Source organism: Malus sylvestris, chromosome 13 (assembly GCF_916048215.2).
Source record: "Malus sylvestris chromosome 13, drMalSylv7.2, whole genome shotgun sequence".
NCBI classification, from domain to species: domain Eukaryota; kingdom Viridiplantae; phylum Streptophyta; class Magnoliopsida; order Rosales; family Rosaceae; genus Malus; species Malus sylvestris.
The window spans coordinates 33,930,886-33,940,482 of NC_062272.1; positions in this window are offsets into that span (position 1 = coordinate 33,930,886).

Below are 9,597 nucleotides of genomic sequence, written 5' to 3' on the forward strand. Positions count from 1 at the left end.
CTTGGACCGGCGAGACCCAATGGCTATCAGAAATTGGGTAAATCACTCCACAATCTAATAGCTTGATGATTTCCTTCTTCACAACGTCCATCATAGGTGGATTGAGTTGGCGTTGTGCTTCTCTAGATGGTTTGGCTTCTTCTTCCAAGAGTATTCGATGCATGCAAGTGGTAGGGCTAATTCCCTTGATATTGGCCAATGTACACCCAATGGCAGTTTTGTATTCCCGAAGCACCCTCACCAACTTGTCCTCCTCTTGTGCAGTGAGTGAAGAAGAGATGATGACGGGCAACGTCTCTTGTTCTTCCAAAAACACATATTTCAAATGGCTAGGCAATGGTTTAAGTTCTAAGGAAGGTGGCTGGATTACAGAATGAAGCAACTTGTTAGTCGAAATGGGAATTGAAATTAGGTAAGGAGACTTACCTATATGCCTTGGATTTGACTCTAGGGCAGCAACCATCTCCACCAACTCTTCTTGAATAGGCACAGCAAGGTGTTCCTTGTTGTTGCCGTGTGCATGCCTAAGTGCTAACCCTTTGTTTTTGAGTCCAATGATTTGCGTGAGAGTCTTTTCAAGTGCATCCTCACTTAAATCATCAAGGAATTCCTGCGCCCAAGAGTCAATCACATCAATAGAGAAACAAGAGTGACCATCATGAGGATATCTAATAGCATGATAAATATTGAAATCAATAACTTCCCCATCAAATTCCATGGTCAATGTTCCCTTGAATACATCTATCTTTGTATGGGCAGTCTTCATGAATGGTTGGCCAAGTAAGATTGGTAATTGAGGGGAATGGTTCGAGTCTTCCGTTTCAAGCACGTAGAAGTCCGCCAGAAAGACTAGGTGATTCACCTGCACTAAAACATCCTTCAAAACACCTTTTGGATACGCATTAGATCTATCGGCCAGTTGAATGATCACTCTATCATTTTTTTAATTCTCCCAAGTTCATAGATGCATATATTGAATAAGGCATGACATTTATTGATGCACCTAGATCTAACATGGCAGATTCAAAGCGAGTATTTCCTATAGCACAAGGAATTGTAAAACTGTCGAGATCTTTGCACTTAGGAGGTAATTTTCGTTGCAACACAGCTAAGACATTCTCACTTACCCTTACCACCTCTTTGTTCGAAGCCCTCTTCCTTGTAGTGCATAGCTGCTTCAGGAACTTAGCATACTTGGGGACTTGTTTAATTGCATCTAGAAGTGGAATGTTGACTTGCACCTTTCTGAATGTGTCAAGGATGTCTTTGTCACTCTCATCCTTCTTTGATTGCATAAACTTGCGAGGAAAGGGTGCATAGGGTGGAATGGAATTAGAAGTCATGGAATTTGAACCCAACTTACCTTTGGTGGTCGAATTAGGGTGTGTAGGTGGCTGCGGCAAAGATTGCTCAATCCTTGCCGAGGGCAGGCCTTGTTCCTTCTCCTCAGATTTCATGTTTTCGTCCTCCTTTTGATTGGATTTAGATGGGTTAGGATCAGATCCAACTTCTTTTCCACTTCGCAAGGTGATGGCTTTGGCAGATTTGAAGCCTCCATTTGGATTCACATCCGTCGAACTAGGTAACTTACCTTGTTCTCTTCTAAATTGCCCCATGAACTCAGCCATTTGTCCCATTTGTCTCTTTAATTCAGTCACCTCTCGAGCTTGATTTTGCACTTCCTTGGCGTAATTGTGCATATCTTTGGCTTGATTTTCTTGACCCTTCGCCAATGTAGTTAGTAACTGAATAACTTGAGCATTATCAAAAGACGAACCTGAGTTATTTCAGGCAGGTTGTGTTTGGGGTTGTGCGGGTGCATATAGCCTTTGATAGAATCCTGGAGGTTGTTGTCTGAATGCACTTTGTTGTTGGGTTTGTTGGGGCTCCCTCCATTTGAAATTTGGATTATCTTTCCAACCTGGATTGTATGTATTCGAGAACGGATCATTCCTTGGTTGGTTTTGACTCCCAAAACCCACGGCGTTGGCAGATTCCCACCCTCCGTTCTCGATCAATTGAGGGCACTTATCCGTGAGATGTCCATTCATTGAGCACACGCCACAAGTAGCTACACTTTGTTCTTTTGGGTTTTCAACCACCTGTGAAAGAAGAGTAGTAAGCTTAGCCATTTGATTTTGAAGTTCAAAAATAGCACTTACCTCATTAACTTGTTGCTGCCGTGGGTTGTCTCTTTGACCAACGCTTTCATATTGTTGAGCATTCAATGCTCGGTTAGCAATTAAGGTCTTGGCAGCCATGGGTGTTTTGTCCACCAAAGCTCCTCCCGCTGAGGCGTCTAGCATTTGGCGTTCAATTGGTAGAAGCCCTTCGTAGAAATATTGAAGAAGAAGCTCCTCCTTCATCTGGTGCTGTGGACATGAAGCAACAAGGGTTTTGAAACGCTTATAGTAAGTGGGAAAGGATTCACCTTGGTTTTGCTGAATGCCACTAATCCTTTTGCGTAGTAGAATGACTCGAGAAGTTGGGAAAAACTTCTCCAAAAATGCTCGTTTCATACTCTCCTTTGATGTGACAGTTCCGGGGGCTAGCTCATACAACCAATTTTTAGCCTTTTCCAAGAGAGAAAAGGGAAAAGCCTTTATTTTTAGAATGCTTCCGTCAACATTCACAGGAGTCATGCTCAAACAAACAACCTCGAACTCTTTCAAATGTTTATTAGGATCTTCCATGGACAACCCATGGAACTTAAGAATATGGTGCAATAAACTAGACTTTAATTCGAACTCGTCGGTCTTGTTTTGGGCCGCCTTTGGATATTGAATGCATAAAGGCAGAGCATTGTCCAATCCCGAAGAGGAAAGCTCCTCGATTGTTTGATTGTCTACTGCCATATCTTGGACTTCTTCAAAAGTCCTTGCCGTGGCCTCCTCTTGCTTTTCTACTTTGTCTTCTTCAAGATCTGGTGCAGGTTGAGATGGTTGGGGTTCTTGTTGATTCATTGCTCGTCTCAAAGTTCGTTCAAAATCGTCATCAAAGTCAAGGATGTGCTTATGAACAGGTTGAGAACTTCGAGTCATAAACCACCTAAAACAAGAAAACAAGTAAAATCAGAAACTAGGAACATAAACACAAGAAAATAAACAAAAAGAAATAACAAGGGATTAGCAAAGTTGCTAATCCTCGGCAACGGCACCAAAAACTTGATGTGAAAATTAACTTCACACACAAATTTAACCCTCTTTTAACAATTGTAGTATAAGTATAAGTGGGGATCGTTCTGGTCCGGGGATTAGGAGGGCTTGCTAATAACCTCTAAACTGACTCAAAAACATAAAACTAAACTTAAAAACACTTAACAAGACTCACAAGACTCAAAGCAAACTTAAAATACTTAAAACAGCTTAAAACAACCAAATAAACTTAAACTAGACACTAGGAATGACTTTGCACGAAAATTGACTTTTACTCGAATCAAAACACTTAAAAACACAAACTAAAACAGATTTGAAACACTTTGAAACAAGAAACTAAAAGGAGGGTTTTGATTTGGATGAAGTTGAAACAAACAAACAAGTATGAAAAACTAGACAGATTGTAAAACAAATTTGAGAAATAAGATGACGGATGGGATAGCTAGAGGCTTTTTCTCCACACATGACATGTATGCAAACAACTCAATTTCCAGTTACTACTTCATTGAATTATGAACGACAATGCCCCAAATTATCTATGACATCACTAGTTAACCCTCAGATTTTCCTTGTTTTATTGGATTGGATGACATCATTCGACAACCCAACACATTCTTCAAAAGTTCCCTACATGACATCATAATAGAGATACAATCAAAGATCATTACATTTAATGAAAATCATAAGCATTGACAAAGCACTTGCAACTATGACATCATGTCACTCATGCTATAATTAAACTTAACGCGATCGTTTATAAGCCACCTCCACTATTTATGAATATAAGCTTGTAACGATTATGTGAAACTTTCTTATATTCTAGCATCGGATTTATGCATGCCAATTAAGTGTCGACCCTTAATCAACAAATACAAATAAGTTATCAATCAAATAGTTAAGCCAATTGCATTCACGATTCAAGAGTTCATAACTGGAATTTATCAATTCATATTACACACATAATCATGGCTTTTAAATCACCCCTAGCTAAGAGGGGTTTAGCCACTCATGTTCACAACAAAATGAAAGAAAATGAATTTAAACATTGGAAACAAAAGAAAGAAAACACCTAAACGCTCAAACGATCCAAGTTGGACAACAAGCACGTCCAAACACTTTCCTTCCCTTCCTTTTCTACGGCACAAGGTGTTGGTGAGTGTTTGAAGGTTTGTTTGTATGGAGGAATGGATGTGAAGATGAATGGATGTGTTTGGATGAAGGTTGTATTGTAATGGGGATGAATGATCAAGCCAAAACTAAACTATATGGCTGCTACACACATTTCCTTTTATAGAGGAAGTGCACGACAATGGAGGGAAATTGGTGGTGTGTGCAATGATTCAAGGGTGAAAATGAAGTAATGATGCAAAGCAAGGGGGTAAAATGGAGTGGTGTTGCAGCTATGAATGAAAGTAAGGAACATGAATGATTGTGCACATGGTAGAGAAAGGAAATAGAGGTGGAATGATGCAGAAATGAGTCAAAGGTGCAGCAAGACTCATGATGCATGACATGGGATTCCAAATGTGGTGGATGGTGCATCAACGAGTGCATGTAGTGGAGGTAAAAGTTATATGAAATCTGATGGGTGAAGGGGACAAGAAATGTGCAGCAATTGAGTGCAATGATTCAATGTTTTGATACATGAAATCAGAAATAATGAAGGAGACAAGGGTGGTGCACGGCATGGGTGGATAATGATTGTAATGGTGCATGAAATGAGTACAAGAAATTTGGTGCATGAAGGGGACAAGGGTGATTATGCATGGCATGGGTGGAAAGGTGAGTAAGTGGTAAATCAATGAGTGCAATGAGGTGAAAGGATATTGTGCACATGGTAGACAAAGGAAAGGAAGTGGAATGGTGCAGCAAATGAGTGCAAGGAGGGAACATGGATGAATGTGCACGACATGGAGTGATTTATGGCAGAAAATAGGAAAGGAATGGCTCCCTTGCACGACAAGGAAGAGAAATGGTGAAAGATGGTATGGCTTGGACTTTTAGGGCAGGTTTAGGACTTGTAGAATATGTAATGAAATGTCCCAAAGTATTTAGGAACCTTTCGTGTGACTAAATCTTTGGTAATTTAGGATTAGGAAAGGTAATGACAAGATAAGGTAAGTTTGACTAGTCTTCCCTCATTCTTAATGGTTTCCTTGTCTTCCTTGGTCCTCAATTTATTTTCTTCCTTTCCTTGGCACATTCCTAGCTTCTTTAGATCTTTAATTTCGTCCAACCACTTTGCTCCATGCATGTGATATCCATTCCATGCCCAAAACTGCTCCAAAATGCACTTCTTTGCCTCTTTAACCCTTTGTACGTACAACCACATGAAAATGGCTTGAAATACTAAATCAACTAAGAAATAACAACATAAATGCACAAGAACAAGCTAACTAAGTCGCATAAATATACTCTTATCAAATGCTAAACTTGGTTTTGATACCAGATTCGCACAGCAGACCCGATTAAATAGTCGAGTGACCATTATAACAACTAGACATAAAACCTTGCACATGGAACTCGACATGTTTCAGCAGGACGACCACTCACAGTACAAATATAAGGCCTTAACGGCTGAACTCAGAGGTACCCTGGTTAATGTCCAGTTATTTGTATAACAAGCATTCAACTATAACAGAGTTGCTCAAACAAAATATGATTGTCAGTTTAGCAGGTTAATAATATAACTACAATAGTGTTTTCCTGTTTTGGATTAGAAGTCTAATTAAATAAACACACTAAAGAAAGAAAAGAAAACTTACGTAAGACTTGAAGATTGCTTGAATATGTACACTTGAACTTTTATTGATATATAGAATGTTTACAAAGCGAAGTGTTTACAAAGGATGCTATAAAGACTACGGATTCTTGAGAGTATGAAGATGGTGTGAGTAGGGTGTTCAGGTATGTTTTACAATGAATGGAACTCCACTTATATAGACTGAATAAGGATACAATGGTATTAAAATTATTTATAAATAAATGGTGTGCACATACATCTCCTTGGTACTTGTCATTTGTCACTTTGCTTTTACTGTTGCTAAAATTGTCAGTATTGTTTCTGAAACGTGGTCTAGCTTTTGATTTGCATGTGAACTTGCCTGTCTCCTTCTGCATGTGAATTTGCTGCATGGTTTGTCTCCTGGGACCCATAACTTTGTCATTTTTTTTTGTATTTGCTTTCATGTGAACTTTGCTGAATGTTGGCAGTCATAATACTTTGCCTTTTCTGTCAAGGGTAACCTTGGCATTTTTGAAATTATTTGTCCTTATGGTTAAATGAAAGTTTTTCAAGGGCTTTTGGTTAGTTTTCCAAAAAAAAAAAAACGAAAGTTGGTTTATGAGTTTCCCTAGATCCAATTTCTGGATTTTCATGATTTCGTAGAATTTTGATACTTTGATTTATATTTTCAATATAGGACATCCGACTTCCTCTGGAGCAAAACATTATCAAACAGATGAATTTTGGAGTGATTCAAATTGGAGGACGTTCGTGTGTCTCTTGGCGTACTTGTATCAAAATTTGAGATTTTTCTACCAAGTGGTTATTTTCTGATAACAGAATAAAGGAGCAGTGTGCAGCGTTGGAAAATGACGTTTCTGGGTTTAAATTGCGTTTTTGGAGCTCAAGATAACCTGTGATGGGTTCGTGGCCTTTTGGAGAAGTGTTCAGAATATTCCAAACCTTAAATCCAGCTATATTGGGTCGGTTTTGGAGCAGTTCTACGGTCCAAAACATGGCTGTTTAGATTTTAGGCGAATTTTACCATTTAATTTAGTGTTATGTTTCCTATTTTATTTTAGTTATTTAGTTTCCTAGTTCGATTGGAAGACCTTTTATTATGATGATTTAATTTTTAGGTTAAATAAGCTTGGCCGCTCTATGTTGGGGGTCTTCTTATTCTCCGTGTGTTATTGAAGAGAGGAAATTGGCCAAGCGTAGAGATTTTCAAACTTTTTCCATTCAAGCTGTTTTTCTATCTTTATTATTTCAATAAAGAACTCTATGATTTTTATTATGAATATGTGTAACTAATTTTGGTAGGAGGTCGGTCCCTGAAATTGACGAAGGCTTCTAGTGATTAATATGTGCAAGTTCACGTAGGATGAATACCACGTCTTAAGGGTTGCATAGTTTTTCAAAAGGTTTCACAAAACATAATGAGTTATGCATGTTTAGATTTGATCTGAATACCACAGACGGATTGCATGTTTGATATACGCTCTATGTTGGGGGTCCAAGTAGGCATATATCAGGAAAACCTAACCTTCGAAATATGCATGTATAATTTATAAGTAATTGAGAGAACTCTATAGGATTGTTAAGGACGGCGGATTCCTAGTGCTTTCTTAAATTGATTTTTCCAAAACTGTTTTCTTTTTCCTTTCAGTTTTAATATTGCAGATTGTCTTATTTTTATTTGTTAAATTCGTTTTATTAAATTAGGTCATAAATATCAATCAACTCAATTTTCTCCTTTACAACAATTAATTGGAATTTGATTTGCTTCGATTTATTTAATAATCCATATAAAGAACGACCTTGCGAGATCCGTTTATACTACAATAACCTTGTCATTCTTGCAAGTATTATAGGAGTTTTTAGCCCGTTTGCGTGTATTGTAAAATCCCTATCAACAACTCTTTCTTTTTTTTGCAGTGAAGATGAGAAGAACAGATTCATCAACCTCGTCTCTCGCTACGTTAGGTAAACTGAATAGAATCGAAATTTTTTATTTTTTATATTTTTTTCTGTTTGGTTGATGAGAAAATGATGAAAAAGTTGGTATTGAAATCTGTGTGAATTTGTGTATCTTGACTGACTTTTTGATGGAATTTGATAAGAAGATGGGAACGTCCCTAAAGCTTCTTTTCCCCACAGATGCCAAATTGCCAATCCACCTGGTAAACGCAATCAAGTTTCAATCTTTTAGCTCGCAAAGCAATCCAAACAACAAAGAAACAAAGAACAAAGAACCTAGTTTGGAAATTCAGACTTACAGGGTTATGGGCATGTTGCAAAAGGTAGGGGCTGGGTTGCTCGAAGTGTGCTCGACCATGGCGAGGAGCTTGGAGGCGGAGATGGGTCAGCGGAGAATCAGTGAATGGCAGGAGATTAGGGTGGTGGTGATGGAGGAGAGAAGAGTTGTGTTGGTTGGATTAGAGAGGAAGTTGTGGAGTGAGTAGCGTTTGAGCATAGAATTGTGGAGAGGCAGTGAGGAGTTAGAGAGAGAAGATAAGAGTGCAGAAATCGGTGTCATGTGTGACGAGAACACAAGTGGTACATCACGTATTTTTATGTAAGTGATGAGAAATTTTATTTTTAAGTTAATAACATTTTAACACACATTGTGCATTGTGCATTCTACTTAAAAATTACAATGGTGCAAATTTTTTATTTGGTGAAAAATTTTCTTGTAATTACATCAAAAGATATTTGAGCCTGTGAGCAACTAAACTAAACAACCCCTAGTTTAGTTTGCAAAAGTGAATCAAGAAATAGACAATGAAACCCCTTGTCTATTTTCTAATTCTAAACATGGGGACTAGTACAAACCTCCCATCTATTTTCTAATTCTAAACATGGGGACTAGTACCCTTTCAAAAATTATTTTCTCTTCATCCACATTTTATTTACATAAAATAAGTATAGAAATTATTCTTATTCTTGACTTTCGTGTGTTTGTGCATACATTTATACACATCATGGACCTCTAATCTAATACACAAAATCATATCAACAAGGGGGCATTGATATGAAAACTGAACCAGAACAACCCACATTATTTCTAGAATTACAGCAAAATTGCACACTATTTTTGAAAACTGAATCAAAATAACCCACACTGTTTCTGGAAAAAAAACAAAATAAATACTATTTCTAGAACTACAACACAATAACCATACTATTTATGAAACTAAACCAAAATAACTCACACTATTCCTGAACTACTGTAAAATAACGCACATTATTTTTGGATCTATAACAAAATAACCGACCCTAATTTTTAAACTGAACCAAGATAACTAGCACTATTTCTGGAAATGAACAAAATAAACATTATTTCAGGAACTACACTATTTCTGGAACTATTGTAAAATAACTCACACTATTTCTGGAACGACAGCAAAACAACCACACCATTTTTGAAACTGAACCAAAATAACCTACACTATTTCTGGAACTAACTCACACTATTTTTAAAACTATAGCAAAATATCCAAAACTATTTATGAAACTAAACCAAAATAACCAAGATTATTTTTGGAACTACAATATTGTTAGTACCAATGATTAGTTTAAGAAATAGTCATTGTTCAGTTCTACAAATAGTCATTGTTTAGTTATATAAATACTGGTAGTACCAGTGCTCAATTCTAAAAATAATGGTAGTGTTCAGTTTTTGAAATAATGTTGAGTTTGAAGATTTTACATTGT